Raw genomic sequence first — 19,847 nt, 5'->3', positions numbered from 1 at the left:
CTAGTTGGGTGTGATTGCTGCAAGGCTGTTACCCAGAGCTGGAAGAGTAGCAACACAAAACAGGAATTTCATTGGTCGGAAAACGGACACGGATCTCCCGCATCACAAATGGGAATTTTACCACTGAACCATCAACGCTGATATGCTCATACTGCTGTCCTAGTGGGGTGTGATTGCTGCAAGGCTGTTACCCAGAGCTGGATGAGTAGCAACACAAAACAGTATTTGCATTGGCCGGGAATTGGACCCGGGTCTCCCGCGTGGCAGGCGAGAATTCTACTACTGAACCAGCAATGCTGATATGCTCGGTTGTCTGTCCTAGTGGGGTGTGATTGCTGCAAGGCTGTTACCCAGAGCCGGAAGAGTAGCAACACAAAACAGGATTTGCATTGGCTGGGAATCGGACCCGGGTCTCCCGCATGGCAGGCGAGAATTCTACCACTGAACCACCAATACTGACATGCTCATACACCCGTCCTAATGGGCTGTGATTGCTGCAAGGCTGTTACCCAGAGCTGGAAGAGTATCAACACAAAAGAGGAATTGCATTGGCCGGGAATCGGACCCGGCTCTCCTGCGTGGGAGGCGAGAATTCTACCACTGAACAACCAATGCTGATATGCTCAATTGTCTGTCCTAGTGGGGTGTGATTGCTGCAAGGCTGTTACCCAGAGCTGGAAGAGTAGCAACACAAAACAGGAATTTCATTGGTCGGAAAACGTACACGTATCTCCCACATCACAAATGAGAATTTTACCACTGAACCACCAACGCTGATATGCTCACACTGCTGTCCTAGTGGGTTGTGATTGCTGTAAGGCTATTACCCAGAGCTGGAAGAGTATCAACACAAAACAGGATTTGCATTGGCCGGGAATTGGACCCGGGTCTCCCGCGTGGCAGGCGAGAATTCTACCACTGAACCACCAATGCTGATATGCTCGTTTGTTTGTCCTGGCTGGGTGTGATTGCTGCAAGGCTGTTACCCAGAGCTGGAAGATTAGCAACACAAAACAGGAATTGCATTGGACAGGAATCGGACCCGGGTCTCCCGCGTGGCAGCCGAGAATTCTACCACTGAACCACCAATGCTGATATGCTCATACACCCGTCCTAATGGGGTGTGATTGCTGCAAGGCTGTTACCCAGAGCTGGAAGAGTATCAACACAAAAGAGGAATTGCATTGGCTGGGAATCGGACCCGGCTCTCCTGCGTGGGAGGCGAGAATTCTACCACTGAACAACCAATGCTGATATGCTCAATTGTCTGTCCTAGTGGGGTGTGATTGCTGCAAGGCTGTTACCCAGAGCTGGAAGATTAGCAACACAAAACAGGAATTTCATTGGTCGGAAAACGGACACGGATCTCCCGCATCACAAATGGGAATTTTACCACTGAACCACCAAGGCTGATATGCTCACACTGCAGTCCTAGTGGGTTGTGAATGCTGCAAGACTGTTACCCAGAGCTGGAAGAGTATCAACACAAAACAGGATATGCATTGGCCAGGAATTGGACTCGGGTCTCCCGCGTGGCAGGCGAGAATTCTACCACTGAACCACCAATGCTGATATGCTCATACATCCGTCCTAGTGGGGTGTGATTGCTGCAAGGCTGTTACCCAGAGCTGGAAGAGTAGCAACACAAAACAGGGTTTGCATTGGCCGGGAATAGGACCTGGATCTCCCACGTGGCAGGCGAGAATTCTACCACTGAACTACCAATGCTGTTATGCTCATAGAGTTGTCCTAGTGAGGTGTGATTGCTGCAAGGCTGTTACCCAGAGCTGGAAGAGTAGCAACACAAAACAGGAATTGCATTGGCCGGGAATCAGATCGGGTCTCCCACGTAGGAGGCGAGAATTCTACCACTGAACCACCAATGCTGATATGGTCTTACAGCTGTCCTAGTGGGGTGTGATTGCTGCAAGGCTGTTACCCAGAGCTGGAAGAGTAGCAACACAAAACAGGAATTGCATTGGCCGGGAATCAGATCGGGTCTCCCACGTGGGAGGCGAGAATTCTACCACTGAACCAACAATGCTGATATGGTCTTATGGCTGTCCTATTAGGGTGTGATTGCTGCAAGGCTGTTACCCAGAGCTGGAAGATTAGCAACACAAAACAGGATTTGTATTTGCCGGGAATCGGCCCGGGTCTCCCGCGTGGCAGGTGAGATTTCTACCACTGAACCACCAATGCTGATTTGCTCAAACATCTGTCCTAGTGGGGTGTGATTGCTGCAAGGCTGTTACCCAGAGCTGGAAGATTATCAACACCAAACAGGAATTGCATTGGCCGGGATTCGGCCCGGCTCTCCCACGTGGGAGGCAAGAATTCTACCACTGAACCACCAATGCTGATATGCTCATACTGCTGTCCTGGTGGGTTGTGATTGCTGCAAGGCTGTTACCCAGAGCTGGAAGAGTAGCAACACAAAAGAAAAATTGCATTGGCTTGGAATCGGACCCATGTCTCCCACGTGGCAGGTGAGAATACCACCACTGAACCACCAATGCTAATATGCTCAAACATCTGTCCTAGTGGGGTGTGATTGCTGCAAGGCTGTTACCAAGAGCTGGAAGAGAAGCAACACAAAACAGGAACTGCGTTGGTCGAGAATCGGACCCGGGTCTCCTGCATGGCAGGCGAGAATTCTACCACTGATCCACCAATGCTGACATGCTCATATTGCTGTTATTTTACCTGAATGTGTATTTAGGCGTATATCATTGATTATCTTTATAAGAGCACTCTCTGTACTGTGATGTGATCTGAAACCAGATTGAAAATTGTCTAAACACCCCCTGAAGTTTAAGAACTTGTTAACCTGGTTAAAAACAACTTTTTCAATGATTTTGCCAATGAAAGGGAGATTTGAGATTGGCCTGTAATTGCTCAATAGGGTTTTATCCAGGTTGCTGTTCTTCAAGAGGGGTTTAACAACTGCAGTTTTAAGTGAGGTTGGAAAAATCCCTGAGAGAAGTGAAGCATTTATCACTTTTAGAAGATCCATTTCTAAACAGGTAAACACCGTTTTGAAGAATGATGTGGGGAGCGTGTCAAGACTGCAGGTTGATGCTTTCATAACTTGCACAATCTCTTCTAAAATTTTGCCGTTAATTGCCATGAAATCAGACATAATGTCTGATTTCTTAAGTTGCGGTTGAGCTTGTTTGATATCGACACAACTTGACTGATTGGATGAGCTGATTGCCTTTCTGATATTATTAATCTTATCAGTGAAGAAATGAGCAAACTCATTACATTTGCTTTCAGAGAGGAGCTCACTTGGAATCCGACTGGGGGGGGTTTGTGAGTCTCTCTATCATTGCAAAGAGGGTGCGAGCATTATTTAAATTGCTGTTTATAAGGCTTGAAAAGAAAGTCTGTCTAGTAGTGTTTAGTTCCATATTAAAGGCATAAAGACTGTCTTTATAGATATTATAATGGACTACTAGTTTCATCTTTCTCCACATACGCTCAGCTTTTCTGCACTGTCTTTTCATCATTTGTACTCTAGGTGACCTTGTCCAAGATCCATTTTGCCTGCCAGTCATCTTCTTGACTTTAACAGGAGCGATGTCATTTATGACATTCTCAATTTTAGAATTGAACAAATCAAGGAGAGCATCAACAGAATCTGCAGATATACTTGGTGCTAGCGATATGGCCTTCATAAACTGCTCACTGGTGTTCTCATTTATGCATCTCTTTCTGACAGAGACAGATCTGTCTTTAATAGCTGGAGTGATCAATATATCAAAAAAGATACAGAAATGATCAGATAGTGCCACATCCTTAACAACAGTCGATGAAATGTGTAAACCCTTAGTTATAAGTAGATCAAGAGTGTGTCCACGATTGTGTGTGGGTCCTTGAACATGCTGAGTCAGATCAAAAGTGTTAAAAACAGTCATCAGTTCTTTTTCAGCATTGATTTCTGGATTATCAATGTGAATATCAAAATCCCCAGCAATACTAAAATAATCAAACTCAGAGGTTACAATTGATAACAGCTCTGTAAAATCCTCAATAAAAGCTGGAGAATATTTTGGAGGTCTTTAGATAATGATCAGTAAGATGCGTGGAGACCCTTTTAGTGCTATACTCAAATATTCAAAAGACAAATAGTCACCAAATGACACTTGTTTACATTCATACACATCTTTAAACAGGGCAGCGATGCCTCCACCTCTCCTATTAGCTCTGCAAACACTCAAAAAGTCAAAGTTTAAAGGAGCTGCTTCATTCAGAACTGCTGCGCTACAACTGTCATCTAGCCAAGTTTCATTTAAAAGCATAAAATCAAGGCAATTTGTGTTGATAAAATTATTGACTAAAAGAGACTTATTGTTGAGTGATCTGATGTTTAAAAGCGCTAACTTAACAGTTTTAGCTGTTTTTTCTATAGTAGTCTCAGATCTACATTTAATAGACACCAGATTTGAATGATTTGCTATACAGCCTGATGAAGTCTTTGGTTTTCTGTCACTTAACACAACACATATCTGCTTAGAGAAAGCTACAGACACATTGGGTTCCTGCTTGTTCTGAAAACATTTGATAAAGACACTGTTATCTAAGCAGGTCCCCGACACACATCACAGAGTGCTCTTGTGTTCACCAGCTGAAGATGGGGCGTTGTTGTTTGGGCCCTGGCGGTGTGATCGGAGGGCTCTTCCAGGTGGGCTCATAGGTGGTTGTGGAGCAAGCCGCTTTTTGGTTGGTAACTGGGGGCTTGCGGCAATGGAGTGTGAAAGTTTAGTTCCAGCATACACCAGTTCCTCCATCTTTTTTGAAAAACCCAAGAGTGGTGAACATTGTGACAATGAGAACGTGTCCGGTGACAGAGGCTGTGCATCTGGAGATTCTGTCTGCAGATATATGTTTTCCTGAGGATCATTTTTGAGTGACGAGACTTGATGCTGTTCTGATGCGTCACAGTCTGCCTGTGTTGAGCAGAGGGCAACTGATAGTGTCTCTATCAACATTGGGTGTTTTGGCTGCATGGCATTATCACTGTCCTTGGGTGATTCATCTGCCACAAGTCCACTCAGGAGCTGATTTGAGGTCCTGTTGTCATCCAGACATTTGCTAGGTGTGTGTGTACAATTAAGTTCAGTGGCATACACAGCTGATGGATGATTGAGGGAGAAAAAAATATTGTCCTTTTGCACCTTTGCACCAAGTTTGTTTGGATGAAGGCCGTCTGATGTAAACAGCTGTCTTTGGTTCCAGAAGAGATTGAAGTTGTCGATGAAATTCAGTCCTTTCTTGTTACATGTTTTCTGTAGCCATACATTTAGACCAAGAAGCCGTGAAAACATATTTGTCCCTCTTGCAGGGAGTGGTCCACTTATGAACGGCTGAACCTTCATTCTTTCAGCTGTTTCCAAGAGCTCACAGAAATCTTTCTTGAGCAGTTCTGACTGTTCCTTCCGAATATCATTTTTCCCCACATGGATGATAATCTGTTTTGCAGTACTGTGGTTTTTCAGAATTTCCTCAAGTTCTTTGTTTACATCAGAAACTGTTGCATGAGGAAAGCAGTATGTCATAGTAGATTTGCTCCTGAAATTCTTGATTATTGAATCTCCTACGACTGCCGCTGTCTAGTCGGCCTTGAGCCTCTGTTCCATGCAGAATTAGTTGCTGAATCATGCGATCTCTGTCTGACTGCATTTGGGGATTCTTCACCCATATTACTCAAAACTTCATATCTGTTCTGAAGCTGTATTTGAGTCCGAGCTGTATTTGGGGTAGAAGACGCTAATGCGGCAGCGTATGATCTGACCCCACGAGTACCCTTTGGTCTCGCACCTTGTTTATGCCAATGCTCATTTTCAAAAGTTCTTTTCTGTTTTTCTGTGCTTAAAACAGTGGCAGGAACAGATTTATGGGACTCACCGGCTGTGTGCTGAGAGAATCCACAATGAAGCTGAAGTTCTGGTCGGATCGCAAGCAACTTCGTTTCAAGAACTGCAATCTTTTGTAGAAGTTTGTGGCAGTTTGTACAGCAGTGAGAATCTGAATTAATCCGATCCAGAGGCATTTTCACAGCCGTGTCTTCCCGTCTCCGGAATGTAAGCAGCTGGTAGCGGGAGGATTGTTTAGACGAAATTTCCCTCTTGTTAGTAAAGCTATATTCCAGAAAGTTTGTAGAATCGATGCTGATCTTCAAGCCGTGTTGTTTGAGCACTGTGCTGATAGGCTCAAGTTAAAATTAGGGTATAAGATATAAAAGCAAGAGTGCGAAGAGCGGAGCAGTGGGCAAAGACGTCCGAACAGTAACAAAGCAGGAAGTAGGAATAAACGTCGGTCCATGATGAGATGGACTGGAAAACAGAAATCCGAATCCTTCATAGGAGACATTAAATAGATCAATGATAACTGCAGAAGGTCTTTCTGCTGTTGTGGCAATGAATGGACAGTCAACAATTGAAAAGATTCCTTCCATGCCTTAGAAGCGTGACTTGATCAGTACTTATCTACACAGCATGCTGGCATCAAAGATCCTGTTTCTCATATCGAATCCCTAGTCTTCCACACTTTAGGAAACGTAAAAATTCAGGACATGCCATTAGCACAGCCTGCACTTAAAGGTGGCTGGAGATTACGGATGGCAACACAGAGTGCAACACCGATGTCACCTTGAAAAATCTGCCGAACCGGGGTTGCTGTGGCCACAGCGCAGAGTACTAACCACTATACTATCACGTCGAGCTACAGGACAGCCGTTGTGGCCCTTGTGTGGTATGTTCCTCCCTGTGATATGCCCCTTTCTGTTCAGTGAGAACATGCTGTTGTTTTTCTCCTCCTACCAGCACAACGCTTTTCCCAAGAAACAATGGAAATGCAAACAATTGATGACTGCTGCAATTTTAAAAAGTGAGAGGACGTAGTTGGCAGGATTTGAACCTGCGTGGGGAGACCCCAGTAGATTTCAAGTCCTTCGCCTTAACCACTCGGCCTCGACTACAAGAATGTTTGAACTGCCATGTCTTCATGACTAGTACACGTATTGTGCATCCAGATGAAACTTTCACCAAGTGATAGCTCAACGGCAAAAGCTGTGGCTCCACAAAATGAGCCTTACACGCCCGAACAGGGACTTGAACCCTGGACCCTCAGTTTAAAAGTCTGATGCTCTACCGACTGAGCTATCCAGGCTCTACAACAGTATCTTACAAGTAGGCAAGGTTTAGGGTTGTGGTCGGCGCAGACCTTTACAGAACTCTCAAGTTTACCGTGAGATGGGGTTTTAAGGTTATGGTTGGTGTGGATGTTGCTAAAACACGACAGGTTATTTTAAGGTTGGGTTTATGATTGTTGTAGATGTAGAAATCAGTACAACACAATAGTTTGAACTCCATGTCATGTAGGAGACATTAAATAGATCAATGATAACTGCAGAAGGTCTTTCTGCTGTTGTGGCAATGAATGGACACTCAACAATTGAAAAGATTCCTTCCATGCCTTAGAAGCGTGACTTGATCAATACTTATCTACACAGCATGCTGGCATCAAAGATCCTGTTTCTCATATAGAATTCTAGTCTTCCACACTTTAGGAAATGTAAATATTCAGGACGTGCCATTAGCACAGCCTGCACTAAAAGGTGGTTGGAGATTACGGATGGCAACACAGAGTGTAACGCCAATGTCACCTTTAAAAACCTGCCATGACCCGGATTCGAACCGGGGTTGCTGCGGCCACAACGCAGAGTACTAACCACTATATGATCACGGCGAGCTACGGAACAGCCGTTGTGCCCCTTGTGTGGTATGTTCTTCTCTGTGATATGCCCTCTTTCTGTTCAGTGAGAACACTGTTGTTTTCCTCCTCCTACCAGCACAACACTTTTCCCAAGAAACAATGAAAATGCAAACAATTGATGAATGCTGCAATTTTAAAAAGGGAGAGCACGTAGTCGGCAGGATTCGAACCTGCGCGGGGAGACCCAAGTGGATATCTAGTCTATCGCCTTAACCACTCGGCCACGACTACAAGACTGCCTGATCTGCCATGTCTTCATGCCTTGTACGTGTATTGTGCATCCAGATAAAACTTTAATCAAGCGATAGCTCAACGGCAAAACCTGCGGCTTCACAAAATCAACCTTACACGCCCAAACAGGGACTTGAACCCTGGACCCTCAGATTAAAAGTCTGTTGCTCAACTGACTGAGCTATCCAGGATCTACAAGAGTAGGTTACAAGTAGGCAAGATTTAGGGTTGTGGTTAGCGCTGTAAGAATCAGCTCTTTGGTTTAAATCATGTTTAAACTTTGGGGATTCGAATCAAAGATTCGAACATGATTCACATAGAATTATTTAAAGCTTACACTTAACTTAAGTATTTGTCCAGCAAATAGAACGTTTAATGTAAAGCAGTTCTGTATTATATTATTACGTGGCCAACAATAACAATATAAAAACAGTATCTAATTATTTAATGAGCAAGGTAGCAGTATCTGAAGCTGAGGCATTAACTTATAAAGCACACAACACACCAACACGGATCTTAAAACGAAACAAAAGTTTATTGCTACTCTATAACAAAGTACTAATCTACGTAAAACAAACAAACGCACATACATACACACACGCACAAGCAGTTTGAGGAGAGTTTTGACTGAGTGGATTTAACTTCTAGCCTTTGCTAAGTTCTTAGCATTGCAACCTGAGAGAAACCATAAAAGCAGAGAATTTCGCTATTCTTTACTACTTAAACATAATTCACACCAGAGTCAGCAATGGATAGAAACCTTGTTTGTGCTACTTGCGTTCTGATGTAATTTGGTTTCCTCGACTGGTCCAAAGGGAAATCCCGGCGAAGCTGATTGGTCAGCGTAGCAACTTCAGTGACGTGATGGAATTCCCTTGTCGGTGAAGAGGGGTTTCCTTAGTCGGTTGCTAGGGATACGGATGTTGGACAAGGCGGCGTTCGAAGTCCTTCCTGGGTTCCTGTAGTTAGGATGAGTTTCAGAGTTTGGATGTGTTGACCCGATGGCTTGTTGTTGAAGCGGTTGCACAAGCAGATCGGGGGTCGAGCCGGCAGCAAGTGAAGGTCGCGGTTTGCTCCGTGATGTAACGAGGCTTCCGGCGAGGCGATGTAACGGCCACAGCACAAGAAGAGCGACGTCCGGGCAGCGACGGCGGTGACGACTGGCAAAGATGACCGACAAAAGACGACGATGAAATTCCTTTGTTCAAAGTTTTATAGGCTTTGGTAGAGGCTGGGTCTACACAATGCTTGTCCAATCAGATAAGGTGCGGGGTGGAGTCACACCCCAATTCTGCCCTCTAGGAGGCCGGGTTGACACCTGGTGTGGGTGCTGCTTTGATAGCATAGTGGTTAAAATAAAGTCTTATAACGTCAACACTTTTCATAGTATGGTTTCTTCATATAAACCAATGCATTTAAAATGTTCCTAGCTTTCAATCGATACCAAACATGAAGTATTTCACAAACATTCTGTAGATTTCATTTGTCACTGAGGGCTATTACTCAAGAACTATCTATAACAGTTTTGTTAAACACATGGAACATGTACACACAAAAACCTACAGAAACATAAAGCAAACATACATTACTCAAATAAACTGTTTTACTTAAATGTCCATTAAACTTTGGAAGCGTTTCTGATCGCTTCTGTGTCTGCCTGGGAATGTGTATTCCTTGCAGACGCCAAAGGGCACGCAAACCAAAAGGTACTTCTCAAAAACCAGTTTGGTGGGTTTTTGATTGTAGAGCCTCTTATTGTTTTAAGGTGTAAAGTTAATTAACACGCAACTGTGATGTTGACTGGCTAATTATCCTGTGGATTGCCTTTTGCTGGGTGCCTGTGGATTGCTTTGAAAATGAAATCAAAGCTCAGACATTTAGGCACCAACCAATCTTTTAAGGATAACATGGTCTGTGGCTTGTTCGGTTCTGGAACGATCCGTTGACTCCCCACAGCGCAGACCTTTACAGTACACTAAAGTTTACCGTGAGATGGGGTTTTAAGCTTATGGTTGGTGTGGATGTTGCTAAAACACGACAGGTTACTTTAAGATTGGGTTTATGGTTGTTGTAGATGTAGACATCAGTACAACACAATAGTTTGGACTCCTTGTCATGTAGGAGACATTAAATAGATCAATGATAACTGCAGAAGGTCTTTCTGCTGTTGTGGCAATGAATGGACACTCAACAATTGAAAAGATTCCTTCCATGCCTTAGAAGCATGACTTGATCAGTACTTATCTACACAGCATGCTGGCATCAAAGATCCTGTTTCTCATATCGAATTCTAGTCTTCCACACTTTAGGAAACGTAAACATTCAGGACGTGCCATTAGCACAGCCTGCACTAAAAGGTGGCTGGAGATTACAGATGGCAACACAGAGTGTAACGCCTATGTCACCTAGAAAAACCTGCCGTGACCCGGATTCGAACCGGGGTTGCTGCGGCCATAACGCAGAGTACTAACCACTATACGATATTTAAAAAAAAAAATTTTATTAAGAAATATTCATAAAATTACAATTTTACATTTTACACATATTTGCACAAGATATTTCATTTCAAAAGCAGTTCATTGGTGGTCGATGGTCTTATTTCCAGGGTCCTTTCAGTCCTTTAAAAGAGAAATGTCCAATTCACAGTCCTTTAAAATCTGACATACTTCAACCGTAAAAACATTGTAAAAAAACATCAACTTTTTCTTCATGATAGGGATTGCAGTTTTAATTATTTCGTACTTATTTTTTATTTCTTGTCTGCTATATTCTTCCTTTGCTTCTTCCATGGCATCAATAATGCATTGTACTGGTAAAAAAAACCTTCTTTAAACTCATATAAAATATCCCTTACTTTAACTATTCCTGCCACCTACCATTTCTTTAAAAAAATCTCCCTCCCTTGATTTAAAATGCAGTTGTTTAGGAAAAGGGGCTGATTTAAAATGTTCTCTCTCCCTAGAGGTTTAAAATGCACATTGTTTAAAAATTTGCCCCAAGCTCTTAACAATTCCTTATAAAAATCCGGCACCCTCTCCGCCATCCAGTTTTTTGTTTAATAAGGGAAACTAGGCTGTTCGTGGAAATTTTTCTATTCAAATAAGTTGCCAGATGACGCATAGTTGGTGCGAGGGATCGTACTCAAAACTTGGACGCCACGAACCACTTAAGTGAATGACTACTTGTCACTTTTACTAAAACGGGGGTAAGGCGCCCAGATCGGCCCTAGGCTCCGAACGGACACCTTCGGGGGTGCCCAAGCACTGCGTGGGTCACTCCCGAAGCCCCCCCAGTCCCCCCAAGTGCCTAGTTGTCCCCCTGACCACCTTTTTGTCCACAAAGTGCCTAAATGTCCCCCTGAGTTCCTATCGACGACCCCTCACCCTCTTCATCGCCCGCAGACTGCCTATTTGTCCCCCTGACCACCTATTCACCACCCTCCTCTTCCTCACTGTCCGCTGAGAGCCTTTAGATCCCCCTGACTGCCTATTCTTCACCCTCCTCCTCCTCACTGTCCGCTGAGAGCCTATTGATCCCCCTGACTGCCTATTCTTCACCCTCCTCCTCCTCATTGCCCGCAGAGTGCCTATTGATCCCCCTGACTGCCTATTCTTCACCTTCATCATCCTCATTGTCAGCAGAGTGCCTATTGGTCCCCCTGACTGCCTATTGTCCAAAAAGTGCCCATTGATCCCCCTGACTGCCTATTTTGCAAAAACTGACCTTTGACCCCCAAAATGCCCCCCGATCCCCCGACTGCCTGTTTTTTACCCTCTTTTCCCTCATTGTCCGTAGAGTGCCTTTAATGACCCCAGACACCTATTTTTCATCATCGTGCACAAAGTGACCGCCGTGCCCGGGAACCGCCTGGACATGCCTGCCAGGTGCCCTCTGTGCTAACGAGCACTCATTTTTGGTCACAGGGAAAAAATTGTTTCCAAGATGTCATAGAAAGGCTGCAGTAGTCTTCTCGGCCCCCAGAGAGTACCGAAACTTCAAGTCTGGGGCCGAACGGTCCCTTAGGGGCCAAACGGCTGGACGTCCCACGTGCAACTTATCTCATTCATTTTCAGAGCTGTTTCGTGGACGGCGCCCGATTGGCCCCAAACTGACATATATGTTGCGTCACGGGGCCCCGGGGCCGCCACCAACGTTCCACGGTCACACGGGCCAATTTGCTCAAAAAAGCCCCCCATGACCGCGAACCACCTACGGAGTTTACATTGAATAAGTTGCACGTGGGACGATGGCTCCCGAGAGGTCAAAAGGTCGCAGGACCCCCAAATTTGGCACAGAGTACCGCCGCCGGCCCCCCAGCCAGGTCCCCAAGTTCCGTGGCCCTAGCTGCTTTCTGAACTTTTTAGGCCTGGCCAACAAAACCACCCTTTTAGGCCTCATCCCATAGAGTCCTATGTGAGACAGAGGGACATACGAAAAATCCATAAAAATTTTCAGGGTGTCCCTCGAGCTAGCCCTCTCGGTATGCGACAGAGAGCTTTGTGACGCAACTTTGTGCCGAATTTGGGGCCCCTCGGGTCCCCGGTGGCTGAACGGCGGCCGCTGACACGTGTAACTTATTCCATTCATTTGGTAGGTGTTTCATGGACGCCCCCTGAATTGGCCCCCGTGGTCCGAAACGACTCCGAATTGATATGGTCTGACCCTCAGGGGCCCCTCAAACGATCCGCAAAGTTTGGGGCCCGCAGGACCTTTGCAAGTGCTTAATTGGCTGGGCGGGGGATGGGCGGATTAGATAATTTTCTCTGAATATTTTTTCTGATTTTTTTTCAAGTGCTTCCCCTGCACCGAGGCGTACGAAATTTGAATAGGTGGTGCAGGGGGCCTTGACGAAACTGTAGTCGAAGCCCCCAACGTTTTGCGCCAAAATAAAGGTCCCTTTGACCACTCAAACAAAAAGGTCCCACGGGCAACTTATTTTTAGGCCGTCCGCGGACAGGGCTTTTTTAGGCCACAGAAGCCGTTTGGTGAGCTCTGACTTGACACACACTGTCGGATGAGGTCCCTGACCCCTCCTAACTACCCAAATAACCCCTAAACTTTGAGGGTGCAAAGTTCACCTCAAAAGTGCAAAGTCATTCATGAGACAGACTTGCAGTACACAGGTGAAAGAGGCATGTGTGAGAGATTTGCTCTGCCTTGCCAATTAAGAGTTGCGTTCGAGCGAGGCACTTGTGCTCTCAGTATGTTGTTCGGGGCCCCTAGGCTGCCAGCAGGCCAAGTTTGGAACCGCTCGGACCCCCGGGGACCGACCCGGGGCCCGTGACACGTGCAACTTATTCCATTCATTTTGTAGGTGTTTCGTTGAAATTGCCCGATCGGTCCCAAACTGACATATATGTTACGTCACGGGCCCCTGAATCAGGCCCCTGAGTTCCGCGGTCGCACTGGCTAATTTGCTCAAAAATACCCCCAATGACCGCAAACCACCTATGGAATTTACATTGAAATAAGTTGCACGTGGGACGTTGGCTCCCGAAGGGTCGAAAGGTCAGAGGGCCCCGAAAATCGGCACAGGGGTCATGTTGGGGCCCCCGACACGAGACCCAGAGTGTCGGGCCGCAGATGGCTTCCGTGTACATGGGAGCGCCGACGTTACCCGATCGGCCCCGAACTGACATATATGTTACGTCACGGGCCCCTGAATCAGGCCCCCAAGTTCCGCGGTCACACGATCTAATTTGCTCAAAAAAGCCCCCCATGACCGCGAACCACCTATGGAGTTTACATTGAATAAGTAGCAGGTGGGACGTTGGCTCCCGAGAGGTCAAAAGGTCAGAGGGCCCCGAAATTCGACGTGGTGGTCGCGCAGGGGCCCCCGACACGGCACCTCGAATTTCAGGGCCCCAGAAGGTCTCGTGAACGTTTTATAGAGTGCCAAAAAAAAATCCTCTAAAAACACACAAAGTGCCTCAAGACAGTCTTGGGTTCTAAAGACTAAAGAGGCCTTTCTGTGAAAGTTGGGCTGAGAAGCCAATTAAGAGTTGTGTTCGAGCGAGGCACTTGTGCTCTCAGTATGTTGTTCTGGGGCCCCTAGGCTGCCAGCAGGCCAAATTTGGAGTCCCTCGGGCCCCCGGGGGCCGAACCGGGGCTCGTGACACGTGCAACTTATTCCATTCATTTTGTAGGTGTTTCGTGGAAAGTGCCCGATCGACCCCAAACTGACATATATGTTACGTCACGGGCCCCTGAATCGGGCCCCCAAGTTCCACGGTCGCACTGGCAAATTTGCTCAAAAAAACCCCCAATGACCGCGAACCACCTATGGATTTTACATTGAAATAAGTTGCACGTGGGATGTTGGCTCCCGAAGGGTCGAAAGGTCAGAGGGCCCCGAAAATCGGCACGGGGGTCATGTTGGGGCCCCCGACACGAGACCCAGAGTGTCGGGCCGCAGATGGCTTTCGTGTACACGGGAGCGCTGACGTTACCCGATCGGCCCCGAACTGACATATATGTTACGTCACGGGCCCCTGAATCAGGCCCCCAAGTTCCGCGGTCACACGGTCTAATTTGCTCAAAAAAGCCCCCCTTGACCGCGAACCACCTATGGACTTTGCATTGAAATAAGTTGCACGTGGGACGTTGGCTCCCGAGAGGTCAAAAGGTCAGAGGGCCCCGAAAATCGGCACGGGGGTCATATTGGGGCCCCCGACACGAGACCCAGAGTGTCGGGCCGCAGATGGCTTCCGTGTACATGGGAGCGCTGACGTTACCCGATCGGCCCCGAACTGACATATATGTTACGTCACGGGCCCCTGAATCAGGCCCCCAAGTTCCGCAGTCACACGGTCTAATTTGCTCAAAAAAGCCCCCCATGACCGCGAACCACCTTTGAACTTTACATTGAAATAAGTTGCACGTGGGACGTTGGCTCCCGAGAGGTCGAAAGGTCAGAGGGCCCCAAAATTTGGCGTGGTGGTCGTGTAGGGCCCCCCGACGCGGCACCTCGAATTTCAGGGCCCCAGAAGGTTTCATGTGTTGTTTATAGCGTGCCAAAAAAATTCCCCTCAAACACACAAATTGCCTCAAGACAGTCTTGGGGTCTAAAGACTAAAGAGGCCTTTCTGTGAAAGTTGGGCTGAGAAGCCAATTAAGAGTTGTGTTCGAGCGAGGCACTTGTGCTCTCAGTATGTTGTTCGGGGGCCCCTAGGCTGCCAGCAGGCCAAATTTGGAGTCCCTCGGGCCCCCGGGGGCCGAACCGGGGCCCTTGACACGTGCAACTTATTCCATTCATTTTGTAGGTGTTTCGTGGAAAGTGCCCGATCGGCCCCAAATTGAGATATATGTTGCGTCACAGGCCCCCGACTTAAGCCCCCGAGTTCCGCGGACGTAGCGGCTAATTCGTTCAAAAAAAACCCCAATGACCGCGAACCACCTATGGACTTTACATTGAAATAAGTTGCACGTGGGATGTTGGCTCCCGAGGGGTCGAAAGGTCAGAGGGCCCCGAAAATCGGCACGGGGGCCGTGTTGGGGCCCCCGAAACGAGTCCCAGAGTGTCGGGCCGCAGATGGCCTCCGTGTACATGGAATCGCCGACCTTGCCCGATCGGCCCCGAACTGACATATATGTTACGTCACGGGCCCCTGAGTCGGGCCCCCGAGTTCCGCGGGCGCACGCGCTAATTTGCTCAAAAAAGCCCCCCATGACCGCGAACCACCTATGAAATTCCATTGAATAAGTTGCAGGTGGGACAAGGCCGTACAGGGGTTCAAAAGGTCGCAGGACCCCCAAATTTGGCACAGAGTACCGCCACCGGCCCCTCAGCCAGGTCCCCAAGTTCCGTCGCCCTAGCTGCTTTCTGAGCGTTTTCGGCCTGGCCGACAAAAACACCCTCTTAGGCCTCATTGTATAGAGCTGTATGAGAGACAGAGGGATGTATGAAGAGCTCAGAAAATTTTTGGGGGCGCCCCTCGAGCTAGCCCTTTCGGTAGATGACCGAGGGCCTTGTGACGCAACTCTGTGCCAAATCTGGGGTCTCTCGGACCCTCGGTGGCCGAAGGGGGGCAGCTGACACGTGTAACTTATCCCATTCATTTTAATAGGTGGTTCGTGGACGCCCCACGGAATGGCCCCCGTGGTCCCAAATGGCTCTGAATTTATATGGTCTGACCCTCAGGGGCCCCTTAAAAGATCCTGAAAGTTTGGGGCCCGCAGGTCCTTTGGAAAGGCTTAATTGGCTGGGCGGGGGAGAGGCGGATTCAATAATTTTTACTGAATATTTCTTTCTGATTTTTTTTCAAGTGCTTCCCCTGCACCGAGGGGTACGAAATTTGAATAGGTGGTGCAGGGGGCCTTGACGAAACAGTAGTCGAAGCCCCCACCGTTTTGCGCCAAAATAAAGGTCCCTTTGACCACTCAAACTACCAGTCCCACGTGTAACTTATTTGAATGGGCCCAGATAGGCTGTTCATGGACAGTGCTTTTTTAGGCCACAGAAGCCGTTTGGTGAGCTCTGACTTGACAGACACTGTTGGACGGGGTCCCTGACCCCTCCTAACTACTCAAATGACCCCTAACCTTTGAGGGTGCAAAGTTCACCTCAAACATGCAAAGTCATTCATGAGACAGACTTAGAGTGCATAGGTGAAAGAGGCCTGGGTGAGAGATTTGCTCTGCCTCGCCAATTAAGAGTTGCGTTCGAGCGAGGCACTTGTGCTCTCAGTATGGTGTTTGGGGGCCCCTAGGCTGCCAGCAGACCAAGTTTGGAGCCCCTCAGACCTTCGGGGGCCGATCCAGGGCCCATGACACGTGTAACTTATCCCATTCATTTTATAGGTGGTTCGTGGACGCCCTGTCGAATGGCCCCCGTGGCCCGAAACGGCTCCGAATTGATATGGTCTGACCCTCAGGGATCCCTTAAAAGATCCTGAAAGTTTGGGGCCCGCAGGTCCTTTGCAAATGCTTAATTGGCTGGGCGGGGGAGGGGCGGATTCAATAATTTTCACTGAATATTTCTTTCTGATTTTTTTTCAAGCGCTTCCCCTGCACCGAGGCGTACGAAATTTGAATAGGTCGTGCAGGGGGCCTTGACGAAACCGTAGTCGAAGCCCCCACCGTTTTGCGCCAAAATAAAGGTCCCTTTGACTGTTTAAACAAGAAGGTCCCACGTGTAACCTATTTGAAAGGGCCCAGATAGGCTGTTTGTGGACAGTGCTTTTTTAGGCCACAGGAGCCTTTTGGTGAGCTCTGACGTGGAAAAAACTGTTGATTGGGGCCTCCTGGCCCCTCTGCTCCCCCTTATGAACCCCAAAACTGTTCCTGCTGTGAATGGTGACCTTTTACAGGGGTGTCCATAGACAGCCTACCTCGCCCTGTTCGAATAAGTTAAAGGTGGGATGTTTTTTCTTGATCCATCAGATAGAGTTGGAAAAACTCAAAAAAGTGGCAAAAAAACCTATTGAGGTGAAAGGGCAAGCCCCCCTGGGCCACCTACAGGTTTCGGAATGTTGAAATTCCACTGTCCACAAACAGCCTATTTCATACAATGGGATAGATTGTACGTGGGATGTCTAGATCTCAGCTTCTGGACACTGTAGAGAGCCCAAACCTGCGTTTCTGTGCTAGTCTGGACATGCCCTGTCCAGGTGGTGAATTTGGGGCAGTTTGGAGAAACTTGAAAATTTGACCAAAAAAAACTCAAAGGGCTTTTTTTGGTCAGATTTTCAACTTTCTTCAAACTTCTCCAAATTCACACCCTGGACAGGGCATGTCCAGATTAGAGCAGGAGGCCAGGTTTCAGCTTGCTAGCCCTTGTAGAAGCTGAGATCTGGACATCCCACCTGCAATCTATTCCATTCATAAAAATAGGTGGTTGCTGGACAGTGGAATTTTGAGGTTTTAAAAGCAGGGGGCAACTCAGGGGGAGCTGGGGATCCCCCTTCAAAGGTTTTTTTTTGGAATCTGTTGAAGTTTGACCACTTGGGTGGGTGGACCATGTAAAACATCCCACGTGTAACTTATTTGACTGGGCCCAGATAGGCTGTTTGTGGACAGTGCTTTTTTTGGCCACAGAAGTTGTTTCGTGAGATATGATGAGGAAAAAACTGCATGGGAGGGATTCCTGACCCCTCTGCTCCCAATTATGTACTCCAAAACTGTTCCTGCTCTGAATGGTGACCTTTAACAGGGGTGTCCATGGACAGCCTACCTAGCCCTGTTCAAATAAGTTACAGGTGGGATGTTTTTTCTTGATCCATCAGATAGAGTTGGAAAAACTCAAAAAAGTGCCCAAAAAACCTATTGAGGTGGATATGCAAGCCACCCTGGGCTATTTCCAGGTGTCAAAATGTTGAAATTCCACTGTCCACGAACAGCCTATTTCATACAATGGGATAGATTGTACGTGGGATGTCCAGATCTCAGCTTCTGGACACTGTAGAGAGCCCAAACCTGCGTTTCTGTGCTAGTCTGGACATGCCCTGTCCAGGGGGTGAATTTGGGGAAGTTTGGAGAAACTTGAAAATTTGACCAAAAAAAACTCAAAGGGGTACGTACCCCTTAGATATTTTTTTGGTCAGATTTTCAAGTTTCTCCAATCTTCTTCATATTCACAGCATGGACATGGCATGTCCAGATTAGAGCAGGAAGGCAGGTTTGGGCTCTCTGTTGTGTCCAGAAGCTGAGATCTGGACATCCCACCTGCAATCTATTCCATTCATAAAAATAGGTGGTTGCTGGACAGTGGAATTTTGGGGTTTTAAAAGCAGGGGGCAACTCAGGGGGAGCTGGGGATCCCCCTTCAAAGGTTTTTTTGTGGATCTGTTAAAGTTTAACCACTTGGGTGGAAAAATCACATAAAACATCCCACGTGTAACTTATTTGACTGGGCCCAGATAGGCTGTTTGTGGACAGTGCTTTTTTGGGGTACAGAAGCCTTTTGTTGAGCTTTGAGGTGGAAAAAACTGTTGATTGGGGCCTCCTGACCCCTCTGCTCCCCCTAATGAACCCCAAAACTGTTCCTGCTGTGAATGGTGACCTTTTACAGGGGTGTCCACGGACAGCCTACCTAGCCCTGTTCAAATAAGTTACAGGTGGGATGTTTTTTCTTGATCCATCAGATAGAGTTGGAAAAACTCAAAAAAGTGCCAAAAAAACCTATTGGGGTGAAAGGGCAAGCCCCCCTGGGCTACCTACAGGTTTCGGAATGTTGAAATTCCACTGTCCACAAACAGCCTATTTCATACAATGGGATAGATTGTACGTGGGATGTCCAGATCTCAGCTTCTGGACACTGTAGAGAGCCCAAACCTGCGTTTCTGTGCTAGTCTGGACATATCCTGTCCAGGGGGTGAATTTGGTGAAGTTTGGAGAAACTTGAAAATTTGACCAAAAAAAGCTCAAAGGGGTACCCCCTTAGAGATTTTTTTGGTCTGATTTTCAAGTTTCTCCAATCTTCTTCAAATTCACAGCATGGACAGGGCATGATGACCTTTTACTGGGGTGTCCACAAACAGCCTACCTAGGCCTGTTCAAATAAGCTACAGGTGGGATGTCCACAGACAGCCTAATAAGCTACAGTTGGGATGCCCTCAGACAGCCTAGTGAGATGTCCACGGACAGCATGATAAGCTACAGTTGGGATGTCCACAGACAGCCTAATAAGTTACAGGTGGGATGGCCGTAGACAGCCTAATAAGCTCCAGATAGGATGTCCACAGACAGCCTAGTGGGATGTCCACAGACAGTCTAATAAGCTACAGGTGGGATGTCCACAAACAGCCTAATAAGCTACAGGTGGGATGTCCACAAACAGCCTAATAAGCTACAGGTGGGATGTCCACAGACAGCCTAATAAGCTACAGGTGGGATGTCCA

General features: G+C 47.1%; 1 non-coding gene across 1 annotated transcript; it reads right to left on the bottom strand.

The window, feature by feature from the left end:
* Positions 1-862: 862 nt before the first annotated feature.
* On the bottom strand, positions 863-933 carry trnag-gcc (transfer RNA glycine (anticodon GCC)). Its single transcript has one exon. It is a non-coding gene; the product is annotated as a tRNA-Gly (tRNA).
* Between the last annotated feature and the right edge of the window lie 18,914 nt (positions 934-19,847).

The sequence above is a fragment of the Danio rerio genome, chromosome 4 (genome assembly GCF_052040795.2).
Source record: "Danio rerio strain M-AB ecotype USA chromosome 4, GRCz13ab, whole genome shotgun sequence".
NCBI classification, from domain to species: Eukaryota; Metazoa; Chordata; class Actinopteri; order Cypriniformes; family Danionidae; genus Danio; species Danio rerio.
Note: the sequence above shows the minus strand (reverse complement) of the source record. Positions and strands in the feature narration are given on the sequence as shown.